We start from the raw sequence: 22872 nt of genomic DNA, 5'->3' as shown, positions 1-22872 counted from the left end.
AACTTAGCTTAAATAAGCTTTGATAAGTTTCAAATTGTTGGAGCACAAGCACGACTATTGATACCAAGAATGTGTCTGCCTTTTTCACATATAATGTCTACATGAACATGACTCAAACATGTAACGATATCCATGGTTAATAATCCACCGTCGTTCGGACTTTGGAACACCAACATGTAATAACCCATTCAATTTGTCTAATCATTGATGTTGACAACCTTCACATCAACACTATGTTGAATCAGTTTGTGTTGTAGGAAACCTTTATTAAATCACACTGGTATTGTCAGACCCGAATAGTTTAAAAAAATGACATTGTGTATTCCATCAATACCTCAACACACTATACAGATCCTTTTCCGCGATGGCTTTATCAATAAACAACATGTGTCCATCTAGATTTACTTGGAGGAAGCCTATGATATGACAAGGAAGTATGGTATTATAACAGAAATGCACAATAAAGGCCTTCGTGGCCGTATGCCTGATCATGATGTTATTGCATGGCTTTCAGAAGAGTGAAAATTTAAAGTCAGAGAGGGTGTTGACTAAAAATATTGATGGGTCATTATTTGTTGATGACCTCAATAGTTCATGCCATGGTACAAAGATGAACATCATTGAAAGACAATTACGACTTTGCCTCAGCAAGATTCATAAGTGGTCACTGGAAAAGGGTTTTATATTTTAAATGACTACACATGTATTGATGATCTGATGTGACTATATGTAACTGTGACTGTGGACAATTGTTTGTTTCTTTGGACAGTTCTCGATTTAAGATACAACGTATGCGTTGACAATGTCTTCAAAAACAAGTTTTACTTTGAAATTTGTTTTACATATGCCTCGCATTGTAGGACAAAAATACGTGCCCTTTTGTTGCAGATGGCTGTATTGAAATATCGATAACATTCATAAAAAAGAAATCACGATATTGCTGACGTTAACATGTTCAAGTTATGAAACATCTGTTGATTGACGATTGGGCTGAGAACATTTTTGAGTGGCAAAATGCTGTATAAATACGTCAGACAGGGACTACACCAACGCAAATGCTATCCTCCCGGTGAAGGAAAGAGCTATACAAGGTCAGTTCCCATGTGCTGCGATTTGTATTAGATATGTTGTGATAAGTTTTGTACGTTGGGGCTTTTGCGCCTATAATAATCCTAGGTCTTACAGCACAGTACAGAGCGACCAATGTAGTTTTTTCAAAGCTACATACAAATCCGCACAAAAATATATAATATGTTACTAAATCCCTCTCTCAATGATTAACCATATTCCTTAATACAATCAAGGAAGGACTCTCTTTATATTCACGGAAAGTATTTGAGACGAGTATTTAAGACTATGTCTATTCTCAACCTTTTCATATGTCAAGTTATAGACTACAAAACAAATGTACGAAAAAGGTTTTTGCAACTCTGTAAAGCATATCAAATAATTACTTCAGAGTTATGGTTAGGGATACGTTTGGAATAATCAGCGCAACAGCGAATATTCTTTACTGAACTAAACCTCACAGAGTTTTGCATATTTAAAGTGTCGCATAAGCTGAGTTTCGATGTAGCAGAGACCATATTATATGGTCTCTGGATGTAGTTCAAATAATATGAAGGAACATCATGTCCTTTATATTTTCCTACAACAGATACTAAGTATATATAGAGCAAAAGTTACATGTAAACCCCAATATATGAAAATGTGTGACATAGAGGATTAACCACTGTGTTCTGTTGTTACCGAAAAATCTACACACGAGTGATTAATCTGTCACGATTAGAACGAGGCTTTGTGTTAATCCTTTTTCTCCCATAACAATACCCATAAAAAGTCGAGCTCGTAGTTGAAGATTTCCCGTGTTTAGAAACCACTTGGGATTCCCTCCAGCCTCGTTTTCGAATATGCTCAGTAAGACAACTGCACCATAAACAGGTAAAAAGGATCTAGCGAAGACAAGCCACACGAGTTTTCCCATGACAGGCAAGCCACTTGTTAGCATTCATGTTATGTTTTTTGTTAACTATAAAAAAGCTGATGGGAGTAACGTTTTGAGAATGAGTAATGTGAACTGATGGTTTTGGATTACTCGGCCCACAACTTTATTTGAATTCGTCTCGCCGTGACTATCATTCTCAATGCGCAACGCAAGCTGCTTATCTGGAACAACAAGAGTCAATTTTGCACATAATCTCCGTACAATATTTCTCTTTAAAGAAAACAGACAAAACTGCAACTTTCGCACGTGCGCGCTGTATCTGGGTGTTGGCCTTTTTTCTCGTATTGCAATTTTTTTTGTATGTGTTCACTTACGCTTGTTAATGTTAAAATAAGATTCTAGTGGTAAAATGTGAAAAATGCAATGTCAGTATTTATTTAGAGTTGTCGATTGAAACAGTTTGAAACAACTTTGCGACATCTCGATAGGCCTAATTCATGATACCATTTCGTGAGCCAAATATATAGATATATATATATATTTGTCACTATTAGAACGAGGCCTTGTGTTAATCCTTTTTCTCCCATTACAATACGCCATAAAAAGTCGAGCTCGTAGCTGAAGATTCCCCGTGTTTAGAAACCACTTGGGATTCCCTCGAGCTCCAGCCTCGTTTCTAAAATGCTTTTTCAACTGCACCATAAACAGGTTAAAAAGATCTAGCGAAGACAAACCACACGAGTTTACTCGGCCCATAACTTTATTTGCATTCGTCTTGCCGTGACTATCATTCTCAATGCGCAACACTATATAGGCCCACCTTTTTAGTGTATGTAAATACGTTATTCGTTTATTTGTTCGCTTGAAACAAATGTTATAAACCCAAATAAGAGGAAATTAAATATTGTCTTTTATATTGTGGAATATTGTAAACGAAAAACAAGGGCCAAAAGGAACTGTCAGCAGGATTGATCAGGCAAGATTCTATAAACACCAACTCGGGCAACTGATCAGCTGATTACATCTTCTCAAATCAATCAATGGATTGTAATATTTTTGAAAGAATTTTCCTCTTTAAAACTAAGTTTACAGTGAATAATTTAATTTGTAAAATGATGATTATTTCTTGTCATCTTTTTTTTATTTTGTTTTGTTCCTGAACATGGTGAGCACATGTGATTTTATTATATAAAAAGAAACTTATTGACTGGACAATTTTTCTTTTGAACATAATATTTAACATCAAGACACCAAAAATGTTACTAAATGAGTCATCTAATATCCCCATATTTGTGAATGACAAGAAACAATGTGAATTTGACAATCACAATAATCTATTCTGTGTTAAACATAAATACATAGGCTATATGTGAACAATAAATTTCAATAGTTCTACAAATATTTGCATTTTAATACCCTTGTAATTTTACATTATTTTTCTGCAACAGTTACCTCCAAACTTTATTCTTTTGTTATTTTATCAGATTAGAAGTTAAGACTGATAATAGGTAGTTTAAAATTAACATTTTCTTCTTTTTATCTTCATGAAAACAAGCCATAATAATAAATATGTATTTTAGTGACCTGTTCATATGTGATGTTTAGGTAAAAAGTATTAAAATCAAAATTAGACATAGCTAATGTAAAGAAATGAGGTTTATGGTAAAATGTTATAAGAGGACCTCTTGTTGGTCATTTCTTCATCACCCATAGATTTGAAATTTTCTTTAATTACCATGTTCTGAAAATTTACACATTAGAATAATTTAAGGTCTCTGATTAAAATAGCGACACAGCTTTCCACTCCCAGGCAGCCAAATAGATTATGTGAAAAAAAATAAACCACAGTAAACCTTGTAATGGGAGAATAATAAATAAAAACACATTTCTTATTTTGTCATATGTCCAGTTTATCATCCCAAGAAATGCTAATTAAAATCATTACAATTAAGCTAGCTATGCATATTGGGGCTCTTTATCTGCTTTGATAATATAACAATTGCATTATTAAAGAAGTGTTATTTCAGTAATCATGGTAAATAATAAATCTTTGGATTAAAGAATATACTTGAGACTAACCTTATTCTACATGTCTTAATACTCCGTATCGTCTGTTAATTCTGAAAATAATTAACTGTAATATTGAGTTTCTACCTAAAACTAATAATATGAAATTAATTTTGAGATTATTTCATCCTATGTAAAATACAAAATACATTTTAAGATGCATAAATGTACATCATTGTTGAAAAAAAAATATAGTGTTTGAAAAAAATACCTGATAAGGTTGATTGGAGCCCACCATCTTTATTTTCATCATTTTGTCTGCTCCCTATAATAAATCAAAATAGTTAAGAAAATATATAAATACATATATTACTTTCTGGGCCCCGTCCCACAAATCGATCGTAGGGCTAAGATGTTCGTAACTCCCATACTTTAATTATATTGATCTGGATAAACTCCACCTGTTGAAACAACTACTGTGGTTGCAAAACATCTTGGTCGTGAGATGTACGGACCGTCCGGCAAAGATTGATCGTTTCCTGCATTAAAGTTGAGTATTGCTTTAGATCCAAATTATCTGAGTGTTTATTTTCTTAAAATATGAAATTTAAGTCTCGTTTATTTTAATATAACTATGAAATATGTTTTTGATCGATCGGCTCTAGATCAACACTTCTTTATAACGTGACATTTCTTATGTGGTTGATAGTTATTTTTAAAAACCACACCAAACAATATGTTTTGTTTAACTATTTCATCGGTATTTTTACATGAATTAATTGACTGTTTCATTAGCTTTGTTATTAGCTTTGAAAATGCCCAGTAAAGAATGTACCGGAGTTGCTCACCTGGTCCCGTAATATCGTAGCGGTATCTCGCTTCTGTTACCGTCTCCTCATTCTGCAACTGAATCTGGTACACTGGGAAGCCAAAATTCTCTGATATATCTCCACATATCACACCCCTTCTTCCCCCACAAATTTTCTCTCGGTCACCAACTTTCGGCAATTGAAACATTGTCATTTCGGTAATGTTTTGCAAGCTGGGGATTTCCTGTACTAGACGACCGAAAATAGTGCCGTCAATTATTTTTAGCCAGCCAATCAAAACGCGATGACACAACTCTCCACTCTCAGCCAGCCAATCAGATTGTTGAAAAAAAGTAAACCACTCCGAATAAACCACTGCTGGCGATTGAAGATCAAGCCCTGTTATGGGAGAAATTAAGGGCAACAAACACTAAAGACTACGCAGCTTTACCATATACAGACAGACAGAGATTGTAGTAAAGACCAAGGATCCATAGCACAAAGACGTTATCAATATGTTACTGTTGAGAGTTATACATATTTAAATTCGTCCCGCATTTTGAATACTTAAATGAAAAATTTAGCAAATTTTGTAATTAGTTCTGGTTCAGAGAAGCAATGCTGTAATACATGTCACTATTTCGTGCAAGTAATTGGTCCCTTTTTGTCCTTATCCAAAACACAGTTATACAGAATGTGATATTCATCATCGGGCACCTTACACTTGTTACATACATATATAACTGATCCATCAATAATCTCATTAATGCCCCTAAGCACTTCCTTTATACGTGGGGGGACGGGTGGCCCAGTCGTCTAAGGCGCCGCGATTTGCTGTGCAGAGTTGCGTCAATTGGTCGCGCCAGAAACCTATGATTGTGGGTTCGAATCCCGGTTCGCCCCGATTATGTTTCTAGGTTTGTCAGCACCATACCCGTGCTCGTTGGTTTCACCGAAGTGGTAAACGTCTGAGACCTGCATCACTTCGGGCTTTCCTCCCACATTAAGCTGACACACCGTGATATAACTGGAATACTATAAAAAAGCGGCGTTAAACCCAACTCACTCACTCACTCCTTTATACGTACTTTATTTCATCCACTTCTAAAATTAGGTATCAGATACACTACTTCTCACCCAGTATGGCGTCCTAGCTTTTTGTTAGCATCTAACACTCTGAAAACAATCAAACAAGAAAATATAAAACTTAAGTCATCGGGACTTAGCCCAAGTTTCTGTAAGTTCAATAATATGAATTCACTTCTAAATTTAGATATAATTCTTCTGTAAGCATATTATTCTGAAGTAAATAATATTCACAATCCTAAAGTGACTTGAAGGTAATATACATGTTTGATGTATTACTTTGTAGCATGGCTTGCCAATCTTGTGTTGCACAATGATTAATTTGTTGCTGACAGCAGACATCTAAACGTTGCTAAACAAGACATTCGAAAAAGGAATTAAACTTACGTTTTTAATTTTTCTGACGGCGGACAGGGCCAATGTCTGAATTTGGGCCCTTTTAACCCTCAGGCATTTGCGTGGGATTTAACATGTGAGACTGTTAAAACTACTACTGAAAGTTTTAACACATACTTTTGAAGCTCGTTTAAATGATTTGAACTAATGCCAACTTTGTTGAAATAGTTGAACCATAATGATAATGTTTACAAATTTTCAAAATGTCTTGAACAACCAGTCTCAACCAAACACGGAAATGAGAGGTAAAAGGGCCAACATCTAGCAAAGTGACTTTGGCCCTTTTGAAACTTGACTTTGGCCTTTTCACAGAATTTTAAGTACCTATATTTCCAAAAATTAGACAAGTAGACAAAAACCCATAGATGTTATATATGCAATAATATGCGAAAAGGCGCTAAGATCTCATGTATAGACCGCCTCCGTGGTCTAGTGGTAGAGCGTCAGCCCGGGGAGCGGAAGGTTCGGGATTCGATTCCCGGCCGCGTCATTAACTTGGCATGATGCATGGATGTATTTATAATTTGTAATCATGATCATGCTTGTAAACAACCTTTTGGAATGTTTATAAAGTCTGTGGTTATACTAACATTAAATCAAGGAAATGAGAGACTTTTGGGTTTGAGATTTGTAACAAAATACAATGTATGTACATATACTATTCAAAGTTTCTTAGGATCACTACTTTAAAACATAATACGTCAAATTGTTTACATTTGCCCAATACAACATTGCGTGAAAACATGTTAAATGAACAAAAGTACGTTGTCATGTGCCACACAATGCGAACTAACAACATGTGCCGAGTGCAAGGCAGGGTAACAACATGTGCCGAGTGCAAGGCAGGGTAACAACATGTAACGTTTTTAACGTGTTTTGGTATGACGTTGCATCCAAGTTCATTCATTGTACATTTCATGAGAAGAATACTGTAAAACATTTCATTGTTTGTACATGTGTTGGAACAAGGTTGCTACAAACTATACAAACTATTCTACTACTACAAGATACTACTTTGAAGACATTATTATAGTGTAGTTCTGGATTCATGCGTATTTCAATTTGTTCTCTTCAGATGACGAAAGTCGTGTGTCTCATTGCGCTGTTCCTGGGGCTGTACATGGCAGCTAACCCAGGTGAGTATGTCTCTAGATCGGTATCGTGAAGGCACTTGCGTCTTTATCTACATACGTCGATAATAGTTAACCCTTATCTATGACACCAACTCTCTTGTAAATCGTGCTTGGTTAAATCCCCTTCCAACTGACAGTGTATCTTTTGTATTATGGCAGGACTGGCACAGCAGTTTGCCTTGTCATAGATGATCGCGTATTGGCTGTTTGATGGTCTTGCTTGGTTTGGGATAACCTTTCCGTCAAGATCTTCTGCATCGTGACAGAACTTGCTCGGTTTTATGTCCCTATATCCACTACGACTGATAATGTACCTGTCGTGTTATGACAGTGAGTGAGTGAGTATGGTTTTACTCCACGTTTAGCAATTTTCCAGCAATATCACTGCGGGGGACCCCAGAAATGGGCTTCACACATTGTACCCATGTCGGGAATCGATCGCTTTAACCACTAGGCTACCCGACCGCCCCTGTGTTATGACAGAACGTGCATGGCTTTACACCTCTGTATCGTTTAATGCAGGGTGCAAATGTTAATTGTATGCTATATAGTTATATGTACCAAAGTTTTACAGATTGTATTCTTACGTTTACTTTTAAGCTATGGAAAATGACTTTAAAGGAGAACTGTTGAATTTTATTTTGAAATTAGTAAATGTTTCCCTTACATATAGATCCTGGATGTACCACATCTTATAATGTCATCTTGGATACATGGTAACGCCCGGTACTGCTGTAGAGTTCCTCCCATGTAGCATCTATGTTGTCCGTTGTATCAAAGTTTAATCAACAATATCAAGGGAAGATCATCTTTTGCCAGAGTCTCACAATCTGAACAACGTTAAATCTAGAAAGAGTTCACAGACGATTTGCATATGTTCCATCGTGACTGTTCCTGTTTCGTAGTTACATGTATGAACAATATGTGTGGTAAGAGGCAGTGCTTCGCAACCAGGATTGTCAGCTTTTGCGCAAAATGTTTGCTGCAATGCTAGTCAATAATTGTTAAGTTGATTCAATGGCATTAAATATACAATATTAATAAAACAAAAAATATAAATTCCAAAACATTTCTCAAGCAAGTTAGCAACGAAAGGAAAGTCGCAACTTCTCTGTCTAACAGTCCCTGGACCATATGTGTGACCCTTCTGCCCAGCCCCTACGGTAATACTACATTTCTCAACCGTATTCGACGTAATAAGCGCCCCGCTCTAATAAGCGCCCATGGCGATAATTGCTAACATATTAGCTAGTGAACAATCCCAGTTAGCACCCCTTCCGATTGATCAATGTACACAAGACTTTTATATTCGTGTAAAATACGCAATCGTGTGTTATATGCACCCTTAATTATGGGCAATTAAATTCTGGAAAAATATATCTGTCGTACATAAACATTTCAGGCTGTCAGCATTAACCACGACATTTATCTTTCAACTCATGCACCAAAATAATATTCTTATAAGAGCCCCTATTTTTAATTTTAAGAGCACCCTGGGCGCTTATTACGTCGAATAAGATGAGCAAGTCTAGCTTTTTCCAAGGTCTGAATCTGCCATCTTACAGGGGCGTCTTTTCAATTTAATTGCAGTTGTTTGTTTCTATCAAAATTATATATAATAAGAGACTAAGCGTTAGTCTAGCACAACCTGTATAGTACGAAAACGTTAATCTGATTTTGGTGAATTAAATAGTATATCTGTAACAATCCCGAGTTCTGTCAGAAGCTATTCATTAGATTTATTGTGTATGTACTATATTGTAAAACGTTAGGAACGCGCTAATCTGCAAATGAAATTGATTTTGTGCGTGTATATGTTACACTTCAACACATTTGCACACTGCAACTGTTTAAAAAGTTAAAATAAGTATTTCTGGTGCCAAGGTACTCTTTGCCATGGTGTGAAACGCTGCTGCGTTTTCACGTTTCAAACTGAACATAAAGGACCGCATGATTCATTCATTTTCACAGACGGCCTGTAGGTATCGTCGTGTCACTTCAGGCGCGCGTCGCAGTCCCTTTCTCTTCATGTAATTATCCGTTACCTTCACATACATGTACATGCAGCAATATAAACAAAGATTGGTATGTTTAGTGTCCCTAAGTGGCAGACGGCCGTCATATAGCTGGAATATTGCTGAGTGCGGCGTTAAACAACCAACCAACCAACATGTGTACAACGATAATATACATGTAAGCGTAGAACGAATAAACGTGCATACAACATATGAGGTTCACTACAACACGAGTAGGGGCGTCCATACAAAAGGGGAAGGCAAGGCGTCGACGAATGACAGATATAAAATAATCAAATTGATACAGGACTAAGCAGGAAATCAGTTTATCCGGTTATCACGGAATTGTTGCATACACATTTGATTTAGATATTATGTTAATTTTAGTTAACAAGACAAGAAACAAATCTGATTAACTTAGATAATCATCATTTCTAATAATTGACTACGAAACTATATGTTCGTATAAAACACAATAATCATGTTCATGTTCACTCGGCTATGACACATTCGATAACTCTCATCAAGGAACAAAAAATATCGCAGTGCAGAGTTTTCAGAACTCCCAACATGCACGATGTGATGATAGAAGTAGAAGGGTAGAACTACATGTACTATACACCCATGGACTTCAGAACAACCTTCGAGCATGGTCAACTACAGAGAGTGCGGAGAGGCTTGCAACAGGACCGAGCACAGACTGTATAAACAACTCAAACAAAGTGAGTGAGTGAGTGAGTTGGGTTTAACGCCGCTTTTAACAGTATTCCAGTCATATCACGGCGTGTCAGCTGAATGTGGGAGGAAAGCCGGAAGTGATGCAGGTCTTGAACGTTTACCACTTCGGTGAAACCCACGAGCACGGGTATGGTGCTGACAAACCTAGAAACATAATCGGGACTCAAAGAAAGAGAGTCCTCTCGCCCTTATCAGTAGATCCCAAATCTCCTGTCTACCTGTTACATACATTTTAATAAATTATAAGCAACATCTTGAAGCATATTCTCGAAAAGGTTTAGTGTTAAAATAGTCTAAATATTCTTGAAATTTGAAAAGCTAAGGCTATTTGTCCTCCAGATCAACCATCCTGATCCTCTCTGCAGCCCCCTGACCACCTTCCGGCCTCCCTCTCAGTCTCCCCACGCTGGACAGTGTAACCACACAGAGCAGTATGGATGTGCTAGAATAAATCGGACAATTTCTTATAAATAAATTGCAAATATGACTGAAAGAAGAAACAAACTTAAAGCTCGAACATAGGCGATAAATGTTTGAATACAATAAAATTTCAGAAAATTAATTAGTTTTGATATAAGCAATTTAAAATATTGATGGTAGACATTAAACTATTACAGATACATACTATGAGTAGATAAGTTTGTTTCAATCTTTTTATATTTCTTTTTAAAAAAAAATAGAATGCGTCATCTGCTAGAGTTATCTAATGGTCATTATTACCCATATGGGCTCAAATATGCAGTGTAATAACTTTTTGATATTTGCACAGTGTGCAATTAGTGATTCTCGAAGCTGATTGGTCAGTGGAACAAAGATCAATTTTCATTGGACAACGGAACTATTTTTTTCTCATCCCATTCATTCACAAATCCAAGCCTTTCCCTTCAGATGTTTTACGTGCTACAATCTCACTGATTCGAGATTTTTAAGACAAGACACATAGTTTCATATTAACAACATGGGAATTTCACATTATCATTTTTTTCATTTATTTCACATGATTTTTCATTTTACAGTAAAAACCAAAACTGCGTCCCCGTTTGTAAACAAACATGGCTGGCCATTTGAGACCTGTCAAAGTAAATGACCTCGTTAAAGCGGACGGAGATCTGACTGACATGAAAAGTTATTGGTATAATTCAACCTCTGAACACATTTAATGTCTTTGTTGTCAAAACTGCATATGGCCAGATTGAAGTTCCAAGATTCAGATTGTGATGTTGCCAGAAACTGTTTCTAGGGCGCCAAGATCATCACCACCAAGTTGTTTGCGTCTGTGTTAGAGGGCTTGCTGTTTGATGAATTTTACGACCACCCGAATCCAAAAACCGGACTTTGTATAGACAGGTTTGCCTTTGTGAACGATGATGACATCGATAACTGCCAATGAAAATGAAAACACAATGAAAAAGTCTAAACTTGACAAGTTGACATGAACTTAGTTCACAAATGTATAAAGGAAAGAAAAACACGAAAAATATGACTACTCACACTTTCAACGATGGCATGAGAATAAAAACAAATTCATTTTGCAACGACATTTAGACTTTCAGAAAGACATCATAAAGATACACTTTTTCGTACAATTTCGTAACGTTGTGTGAAGAAATAAGGACGTGACACTTTTTATACAATGTATACGTTTTTCGTAACCGCGACGTCTGCAAAGTACGGCGCTGAACGGTAAGCAGGCTGACTGCCGTCCGCTGACCATATGACTATGGGGGTGAATGACACAGGAAAGGTTCAACTAAACATTATTATTTGCAAATTTATCATTTCGGCATGCACATCAGACAGTTCAGAATTAGAACTGTCTACTTTGAAGGAGATGAAGGGTAGCAAATATCAACAAACTCCCGTCATCTGACTGTGTCCATTCCGCGTTTGACAAATCCTCCTGAAATCCCACATGCACATGTTTCCCATCAGTGACACTTGTCTCAAATCACACACGATGTTAATTAAACTTGTTGTCCGGATTAAACTGTAACCGGTTCTCTTGTCATTCCTGGTTTCGGCTGTCTCATATCTGGGTCAAGTCGGGTCATTCATTCCGACACTGTGACAGCAATCGTACTTTTCAAAGTTTACCAACTTTTCGTAACTTTTCTCTAACAAACAAGACTTCTGTACATTCCGTCTATGTTGTTGTTATAGGTTCTGGCATTTTTGTCAAATGACACATACAAAAATTGACAGGTTTTCCGTGTTACCTCTTCTCAATGTGAAATGCATATAGTCTATCTGCCGATTCACGACGGGGGCTGTCTGTCAGTGACGAGATCTTGTCAAAACAAGCTTTGATTAAAAAACCTGATGAACCTTTTTCGAAACCTGTCTTCTTTATCAATGCTAGATAGTGTACGTTGTGTAAATCGGACAGAAATATAACTGCAATAATGTGATTTTTACAATTTTTTAACAGATTTCACTCGTAAAGCTCGGAACTTAAAACATTAATTTCACTCGTGACATATTTTCCGTAATCACTCGTACCTCGTGGGTTATTCTATAATTAACCAGCAGCTCTGACAACGCGGAATGGTCCCGCGTAATTGCCAGCACAGAGTCTGTAAACGGAATAGATTCTGGCAACTTCAAATACCACAATCTCTCCTCAGTTCCGACCACAGGAAGATATATAGACTTGCACAATTGTTAGTTCAAATCATAGTTTCTAGATTATATAAATAGTAAGAACAAGTGTCCCTATGAACGACTGGCATCCTTAGACTGTCCGCTTATCTAGACCTGCCTATGTTACGTGTCCATTGCCAAATTGAAACAAATATGTTAACCCAGAAATATGTACGTAAAAGTGTGAAACCAAGAAAGAACCGACAGATGGAATACACTCAACAATTGTATTTCACAATTAACTACGTTTACAACTTAATACAAATTACTGCATAGCAATTACAATGGCAGTATCACAAACAGGATATCATGGCAGTGGTCATAAATACAAGTTCAGTGATAATACTATTCACTTCTACGGAACAGGTGCCAAGTTTCGAGATGGGCCTCGGCTTGGAATTCAGGGAGATACGTGATCTTCACAAAGTACCTGATCTTGATGTAATGTAAGATGAATTTCGAGATAAGACAGGGACGGTCCCCTAGTTGATAGTCTAACTAGCTTCCAGCACTTTCCACACAGTGCTAGACCAGTTCAGTGTCACTAGAACATCACAGAAGGTTCCACATGTTTCTATAACGCTTGTCATCCTTCCATGGTATTCCGGATGTTTACAGATAATTCGAGCATCTAAATATATTAACTTCCCCACCACCACTTACAATAAATAGTACTACATTCCAACTATAACTCATCACCGTCCAAAAACAATGCAATGAACTTCCACTGAATCTCAACAGAAACAATGGAATAAAGTTATACTCATTGTTTAACAATAAATTATACTGCCATATAACACTCTCCTCCGGAGAAAGAAAGTTTAAACACAGTGAGAACTTTCCTTGCTGATAAAAGTACAAAAACTGCCAAGTACAGTGAATAACAGTAAACATGATACCTGGTAATTATGAGGAATGTTTACAAACATGCAAATCATGTTTGCAGTCAAAAGTGATCACATTCAACAAACACGAGACAATGCATCAGCTGTAACGTTGTCTTTGAATTTGATATGCTTGATGTCTAAATTTAATTATTGCAAAGACAGGCTCCAGCGCATAAGGCGTTTGTTTTTGTTCTTCACATTATGAAGAAAGGTCAGTGGATTGTGATCAGTGTGCACCTGAATGGGAAACAAAGTAGTACCCAATTACACTTCAACATGTTGCAAGATTAATTAAAACTTGCTATGGTTTTACATGTCTCTGTCTTTTACGAGTGATAACGTAAATATGCTGTATTATGACAGGTGAGGTGAGGTGAAATGGGGTTTAGCGTCGCGTCCAAGAGTATTGCTCTTATATAGCGACGTGCACGTATGTGTTGCTGCTTGTACTAGCCCGGACAGATGCCGATGCCGATTTATAGTGCTAGCTCACTGAGATACCATGCCGCAGTTTAACATAAATACACTACTCAGACACAGTATACTGACTCCGAGTCGACCAGTCCTTGTTTTAGCCCCTTCGTGCCGAGCGCCAGACAGGGTAACAACAAGTAGCCATCTTTTAACGTCTTTTGGTATGACGCGGCCGGGATCGAACCCCGGAGCTTCCGCTCTCCGGGCTGACGTTTGTATTATGACAGGACCTACTGAGTTTTACATCCCTCCTTCGTGTTGTGGAAACAGCGGCGATCCCTTTTGTGGCTAGGCACACACGCACACGCACACGCACACGCACACGCGCTTACACGCACATGCACGTCAGCAAATAAGTGCAGTAACCTTAAACGCAGCGTTAAATAAAAAAACATCAATTTAAGAAAATAGCCAGTCTAGATTATCCGCCTCACCTCACCTCCTTTTACCTCACCTCACCACACCACACCACACCTCAACTCAACTCAACTCAACTCAACTAAACTCACCTCACCTCAATTCAACTCAACTCAACTCAGCTCAACTCAACTCTGGGCGTTGGGGTAGCCTAGTGGTTACAACGTTCGCTCGTGACGCTGAAGACTCGGGTTCGATTCCCCAAATGGGCTCAATGTGTGAAGCCCATTGCTGGTGTCCCCCGTGATATTGCTGCAATATTGCTGAAAGCGGCGTAAAACTCACCCACCCACCCACGCTCTCTCTCTCTCTCTCCAGCTACAGCTCAAGTCAAAGAAATGTATGCAACAGAGATAGATCCAGCTTCAACTTCAGTTTCAGCTTCAGGTGAAGCTCCAGCTACAACTCAAGCTCCAGCTACAACTCAAGCTCCAGCTACAACTCAAGCTCCAGCTACAACTACAGCTACAACTCCATGCTGAGGTAAACATTTTCCACTGCTAACTCACACGTATATCGTGACTCTTTTTGTTCATTAATACACGGTACCACCACTTGCTCACAAGTACATGGTGACACTAATTCTTTACAAGTACATTATGTCCCTATATGCTCATTAGTTAATGGTGAAACTACTTACAAATACATGGTGACACTACTCCCTCACAAGTACATGGTGACACTACACACTCACAAGTACATGGTGACACTACTCCCTCACAAGTACATACTGACACTACTCTCTCGCAAGTACATACTGACACTACTACTACACAAGTACTTCGTGACACTACTCCCTCACAAGTACATGGTGACACTACACACTCACAAGTACATGGTGACACTACTCCCTCACAAGTACATGGTGACACTACTCTCTCACAAGTACATACTGACACTACTACCACACAAGTACTTCGTGACACTACTCCCTCAGAAGTACATGGTGACACTACACCCACACAAGTACATGATAACACTACTCACTCACAAGTACATGATAACACTACTCACTCACAAGTACATGGTGACACTACATCTTAACAAGTACATGGTGACACTTCTCCCACACAAAGACATGGTGACACTACTCTCACACAAGTACATACTGACACTATCCTGCACAAGTACATGGTGACACTACGACCACACAAGAACATGTTGACACTACTCACACAGAGGTACCCAGTGACACTTCTCCCACATAAGTACATGTTGACACTACTCTCACATAAGTACATGGTGACACTTCTCCCACAGAGGTACCCAGTGACACTTCTCCCACATAAGTACATGGTGACACTTCTCCCACAGAGGTACCCAGTGACACTTCTCCCACATAAGTACATGGTGACACTACTCCCACAGAGGTACCCAGTGACACTTCTCCCACATAAGTACATGGTGACACTTCTCCCACATAAGTACATGGTGACACTACTCCCACAGAGGTACCCAGTGACACTTCTCCCACATAAGTACATGGTGACACTACTCCCACAGAGGTACCAAGTGACACTTCTCCCACATAAGTACATGGTGAAACTACTACCACATAGGTGCACAGGGACACAACTCCATCCCAAGTACATACTGACACTACCAAACACAACTACATGGTGACACTACTCTTACACAAGTACATGGTGACACTACTCTTACACAAATACATGGTGACACTACTACCACACAAGTACATACTGACACTACCAAACACAACTACATGGTGACACTACTCTTACACAAGGACATGGTGACACTGCTCCCTCACAAGTACATGGTGACACTACTACCACACAAGTACATGGTGACACTACATGCTCACAAGTAAATGAGGACACTGCATGCTCACAAGTTTATGTTGACTTTGAAGCTACAACATTAAAGCTACGAGTACATTGACTTCCTTAGCCACCTGTGAATGTGTGAACGAACGGTTAATGCCTATCCTTTTCTGTTGGTTGAAAGCCTGTCCTTGTCGACCCGTTGACATTTAAAATAAGACCTGAGATCTCCAGAAATTCTTGTTTGTCCCAAGAGGCGACTAATTTAGATCGTGTGGTCAGGCTCGGCAACCTGATAAAGCTTCATCAAAGTCATAACATATCAATGCATTAGGCTTCTCCAGTATGCCGATCAGTATGTAGGATGATTCAGACAAGCGTGTCTGGAGAAGATTTCAGAACACTTTCCAAATATGAATAGAATTGAATCTGCCACTTACACCAGACATGGAGGCATATTATAATAACTTACATGTATCTCTTTTGTTACAGGGTGATCTCAGCGAGGGGACATCCGCATTAAAGCAAGCCCCATGTAATCAGAAACAATAAACGTTGCACATATACACACTTCGTTCTGTAATTAGTAGTCCCAATGAAATGGGACAGCTAGAAGAGTTTGTTGCAATTTGACCACCTCACCTGTATTTTTGTCTCACGACATGTTTTGAAAAGTTATTTACATGACAGCTTTTTCTTCCATGGATTTGTTCCAAGAGGCCCTGTATTGATAAAAATATAAATTAATCCATGTCACTATCCCACCTACATTCGGGCAGTCTGTAAATAATCGCCTCTTGACACGACAATCCAGAGACCTGACATCATGAACATCGTCCAACGCATTTGGGATACGATATAAGCAATTTCATAAGCCATGTCAGCGTGCCTGACCACCCGTCCCAGTTTGTCGACTCTAACGACAAGCATTGGTATACATTTAGAATGAGTTGGTACCGAATATATACGCAATATAAGTGTCAGTAAACTTAGATTCCAAGTCACATACAAACCATCGTAGCGTCTTTGGAACTGACTAAAAAGCCCCCTTCTTCAATCTATATTAGCAACATATCCTTTGATCATAAACTCCTCTGAACTCAGTTTCTACTGCCGGTTCTACGAAAGTCTAATGGTGACACTTTGGTAGCATATATATTTAAAATCGAAATTTTTCGTTATTTGAATCAAATGTTTATTTTCTCGTTACTCCGATTATTTCCTTGAAATTGCGATTATTTTCTCGTTATTTCAAGTTTATTTCGAATAATAAATAATCGAAATTACGAGCAAATAATCGATGTAACGAGAAAAACAATCGCTATTTCGAGAAAATAATTGAAATAACGAGAAAATAATCAAAGTAAAGAGAACGAACTCAAAATTTAGAGAGATTATTGAAATAACGAGACTCAGTACTTATCAATCAGCCCTTGTAGATTTGCTTTTTCTTCCACATGAAGGAAATGTGTGTGTGTGTGTAGCGAATGGAGCTCATGAACTTATGATAATATTTAGTTCAAGTATAAATCACAGCAAAATTATAACACGTCCTGTTCGACGCGTCATATTGTGTCGACAACATCGTTAACAACGACTGCATTGGTGTCGTCAACACAGGGTATGGCCTCAAATGCGATGGAGAAATGTCTGGTTCAGCGACGAATCAAGATTTCTCCTCCGTCGGGGGGATGGAAGAGCACGGGTCTACAGACGTCGGGGAGAACGTTACGCCGGAAACTGCGTGCAGGAAGTGGACATGTTTGATGGAGGTAGCGTTATGATGTGGGCGGGTGTCTCTCATCGCATGGCAGGACAGGTTTGGTCCATATCCAGGGCAATCTTACCGCATACAGCACGGATTACAAGAGCCTGTCTACACAACAACAACGTTGATCTTCTCCCCTGGCCCTCCAGATCCCCGAATTTGAACCCGATGGAGCACCTGTGGGATGAATTTGATAGGGGGCTACGCCGACGTCAACCACAACCGCAGACGTTGCAGCAGTTGGCTTTTGTGTTGCAGGTGGAGTGGGCTTCCATTCCCAGTATGTGATTCGCATACTTGTCTCTTCCATGGCCAGGGGATATCAGGCCTCTATCGATTCCAACGGGGGACATACGCGTTATTGATGGTAGCTGACCTTCACCTTGAACTTTTCCTATGTACCGATAACTGAGATGACTACAATCACCAAGTGTTCTCTCCATAACATTTTGGCTCAATACCTTGTACCGATCCTCGTATAAATGTATTTTCCTACCTTACACGAATTTGGCTTTGCGTTGCTTTTTTTAATAGTATGCAAATACGGAAGATCCTGATATCATAAGGATAGATGTTGATGTCTTGCATGACAAATGGACCCGTGAAGATCTGGGGTTGCCTATGCTTGTCGTAAGAGGCGACCAACAGGATCGGGTGGTCAGGCTTGCTGACTTGGTTGATGTATGTCATCGTATCACAATCGCGTGGATCGATGCTCATGATGGATCGATCACCTTGTTTATCTGGTCCGGACTCGATTATTTACAGACCGCCGTCATATAGCCTAAATATTGCTGAGTGCGGCGTTAAACAAGAAACAAAGAAACAAAACACACATTCCCAGTTAAAATTCTAAGCCTTCTGATATGCCATCAATCCCAATCAAATAATAACAACAATGATCCCACGTCCACTGTTTACTGATAAAAAAATAAAACCTTTTTTGATTTACTGAGAACAGTGAAGCTCCATACAGCAATGACATGAGTCAGGACTAGGAGATCGCTGCTTTATCACGTATTTGAAATGTCGTACACGGCTACTAACGGGATCGGGAGGTCTGGCTCGCTGACTTTGATGATGAAAGTTATCGTGTCCAACTGCAAAGATCGGTTTCATGATGTCAATCACTAGATTGCCTGCTCCAGACTTGATAATTTACAGACCCCCGTCATAGACATGGAACATTACTGAGTGTGGCGTTAAACAAGAAAGAACTAAACATTAAATGCATTGAGGTTTTGAAATTCTCTTTGAGATGTTCAGTTTTACTGTCTCTCTAACTGCTGTTACAAAGAAAGGACATTTTGACCTTTTAAATTCGAGGTTGTTATTTATTTCAAACGTAATGAATTAAAAAATCTGACGTCTGCATGAATGAATGTCTCTATTTCCTCCAGATAAATCCGAAGATTCTCAAACATATGTAATTAAATAATTAAATATCACAATAAACAAATATATATATATATATATATGTCCCGCTTATTTACGGGCTATAAATAGTGAGAAATATTGGTAAGTTTACCACACGTTGTTTAGGATATGTTTAATTAGATATATATATACTTTGAGAAATCAATAATATTGAAATGCCACGTTATTTCATCATTGTCATTGTTATCTGCACCAAGAAAGAATGCTAACTTATCATGGTCTTCCATCGTCTCTATTTTAACAAACATTTCAACATCAAGATTATCAATTAGAGTGGAAAAGAATATATCTTCTGAAAGTAGACATTCATAGTTTAAGATGACATGGCGATAATAATATTGAGCAAAAGTATTACATTTTGTACATTCTTTGGATATTTTGCTTCTGGACCCATTCCTTACTACATACTGTGTTTCTTCTCTGAACCCGGATGTAACATTACAATGCTGTATAACACATGAGGAGTAAGTGTTGTGTGAATTTTAGAATATCGAGATAGGTCATGATCAGCTCTGCATGAATGTTTATATTTCCATGCTTCTCCCTCGTGGGTAGTTATTTCATTAAACACAATCTTTCTACACTTAGTCTTCGCGAGGAATTGCCCTGTGCAAACGTAGTGAAATACTTGATGAAGTAGCTTATATTTCTTAGCTGTTGAAAGCAACACTCCACATAAACTATGTAAATTATTGTTATGAAAGTAATAGAGTGAAGTTCATGCGCAGAAAACAGTTTTACAAATTGAGACACATGAGTTGTTGCAGAGACACCCCAGCAGCTGTAGTCTACATTTATCTATATAGCCAACCATGTTCCAAAGTCCTAGATTAGCAATAGTGGCATCAGTGGGAGAACGTTTGTCAAAACCTTGTACAATCCTTGCAAAGTACCGCGGGGTGCTTTCAGCTAATTCAGGATCTTTACCATGCAGAGGAGGTAGTAATTCACATCAATAACAACTTGTTCAGATCATTCTTTTCCATATCTCAATACTTGCATACTGATGTAAGTCACTACTATTTAGACCAACAGAGAGGAGAGAATTAATAGTACGCCTTGCTTTTGTGCAATTCTCTTCAATATATAATTTGAAAGAAAGATTACTTTGTAGAACAACACCCGCATATTTTACATTATCAAACACAGGTATGTCATGATCCCCAAAGTGATAAGCCTGCGTACACAATAATTTCTTCTTTTTATGAAACACAACAATTTTACTTATTAACTAACTGTATATAAGGCTGTTTGCAGACCGTTAGGGCTGTAACTGATAAGAGTAGTATCATCAGCAAGTAACAGGCATGGTAAACTAACATTATATATACATATTGCTGTATCTAACTGCCGAAGCTCAGTTATGAGGTCATTTATGCACACAAGAAAAAGCCACCTGAGATAACTCTACCCTGTCCTATACCTTGTCTAACAGCAAATACATCAGATTGCTCGCCCTTATGCACACACTAAATGGAAGTATAACAGTGATGTAAAAGAGACCACATTTTACCTCTAATACCAAGATGATAGAGTTTTACAAAGAGACCCGAGTGCCATATTCGATCAATAGCTTTCTCGTTATCTAGAAATGCTGTGTAGATACAAGATCCCTTGTTAACATAACTTTGTACACGTTCCATGAGGGTAAATAGCGACACGACAGCACAGTGCTCTTTCCGAAACTCAAACTGCAACATATCGGGGAAAATTACAGGCATTTCGGGATGTCCACGTTTCTAATCGTTCTAGGAGAATTTTCTCAAAGAGCTTACTAAGGCAAGATGTTAGCGTAATACCTCTATAATTGACAGGGTTTGATTTATCTTTTTTACCCTTATAAATAGGTATAATTACCCCGTGTCTATAGGCTGCAGGTGTGTACTGAAGTTTAAGAATAGCATTAAATAATAGTGCTTACTTCCCTACCAGCAGCTCACCACCAAACATTACATGTTCATTATTAATATTGTCAGGGCCAGGTGATTTGTTCCTCCTCAGTGTCTGTACATATCTAGTCACTTCCTGAACCGATATTTCAGCACACAGTACATTATCAACATATGAGTTAGATTCATTACTGGAGGCTAATTTCTCAATTTCATCGTCAATACCATCTTTAAAGTCTTGATCGAACTGGTCAGAGTCATATGGTTTTGCTGGGTCCGCCTAGTACCTACCCCAAAGCTGACATATGTCAGTGGGGGTTGTTACATTACGTTTTCCCATAACAGGGCTTGATCTTCAATCGCCAGCAGTGGTTTATTCGCAGAGGTTTTTTTTTTTTCACCCAATCTGATTGGCTGGCTGAGAGGGGTTTTCTTCTTACGTAGTTGTCTCACAGATTTATAAAACTTTTTCACATCAGAATCACAAGTTTTTTCTAATTCAGAACAAAATATCTTTGAATAGGCCTGCTTTGACTGTCTGTGGCGACGTCAGAAGTCTCGCTTTACCTGCTTGTATGATGTATAGGAATGGAAATTATTCCCCCTTTGTTTATCCTCGGATAACCATCTCCGCCTTGCAACTCGCATGTTATAATGGTCTTGGTGTAGCCCATCCTGTTTGCAGTAAGGCTTTAGATGAGCCTTGAAACTACCGACTGGTATAGACTGTCTACTGGCATCAACCATACATTTACTGATCCCCGTATTAAATGATTCAATATCATCACGTGTATCTATTGATATACAAATCTCTGCATTGTTTAGCAGTGTATCAAGACAGACCTTGTACAAAGAGATCTCATTATTGGAAGCTTTGTTCCATTTAACAAAACATACTTCTTTAACCTTTTGCCTAAGATTATCATTTACTTGTATCGTAGTTAAACAGGGGAAGTGATCGGATACATCATAACTAGTGAAAAGCACTTCACTTGAGCTAACGTTACTCTGCAAATGGGAACGAATCAGGATATAATCAATCAGAGACTTGCTTATGTTATCTTTGCTCCTGAAAGTATATGAGCTAATGACTTGAATAGTATTCACTAAATAACGAGTGCTAACAAAGTGAGACAGAAGTTTGTCACGTGGTAACTTTAGACACTTACATATATCTGAGTTGAGATCACCTAGGATAATTGTGTCACCCTGCACACACAACTCATCATATAAGTCAGATAGTTCGTCTAGAGCCGTGCTATATGTAGAGTAAAGGGCATTAGTGGACGGAAGGCCACATGCAATCACAAACATGTCAGCGGCATGTTAACTTAACAGCAATACTACTGTCAGAAGACAAATGCAAACACTGCGTTCCCCATTTAGAATGAGTGTTCTGTAGAAGAGCTATACCACCGGACCATCTCATGGAGGTACATGCATCGTC

General features: G+C 38.3%; 1 long non-coding RNA gene across 1 annotated transcript; it reads left to right on the top strand.

Annotated features, from left to right (window-relative positions):
- The first annotated feature begins 1063 nt into the window (after positions 1-1063).
- On the top strand, positions 1064-15006 carry LOC139457734 (uncharacterized). Its single transcript, XR_011652625.1, has 3 exons — positions 1064-1091; positions 7319-7379; positions 14866-15006. It is a non-coding gene; the product is annotated as an uncharacterized lncRNA (long non-coding RNA).
- Positions 15007-22872: the final 7866 nt, after the last annotated feature.

Source organism: Haliotis cracherodii, unplaced genomic scaffold (genome assembly GCF_022045235.1).
Source record: "Haliotis cracherodii isolate W230 unplaced genomic scaffold, xgHalCrac1.p SCAF_12, whole genome shotgun sequence".
Taxonomy (NCBI): Eukaryota; Metazoa; Mollusca; class Gastropoda; order Lepetellida; family Haliotidae; genus Haliotis; species Haliotis cracherodii.
This window is presented reverse-complemented; position numbering and strand designations above follow the sequence as displayed.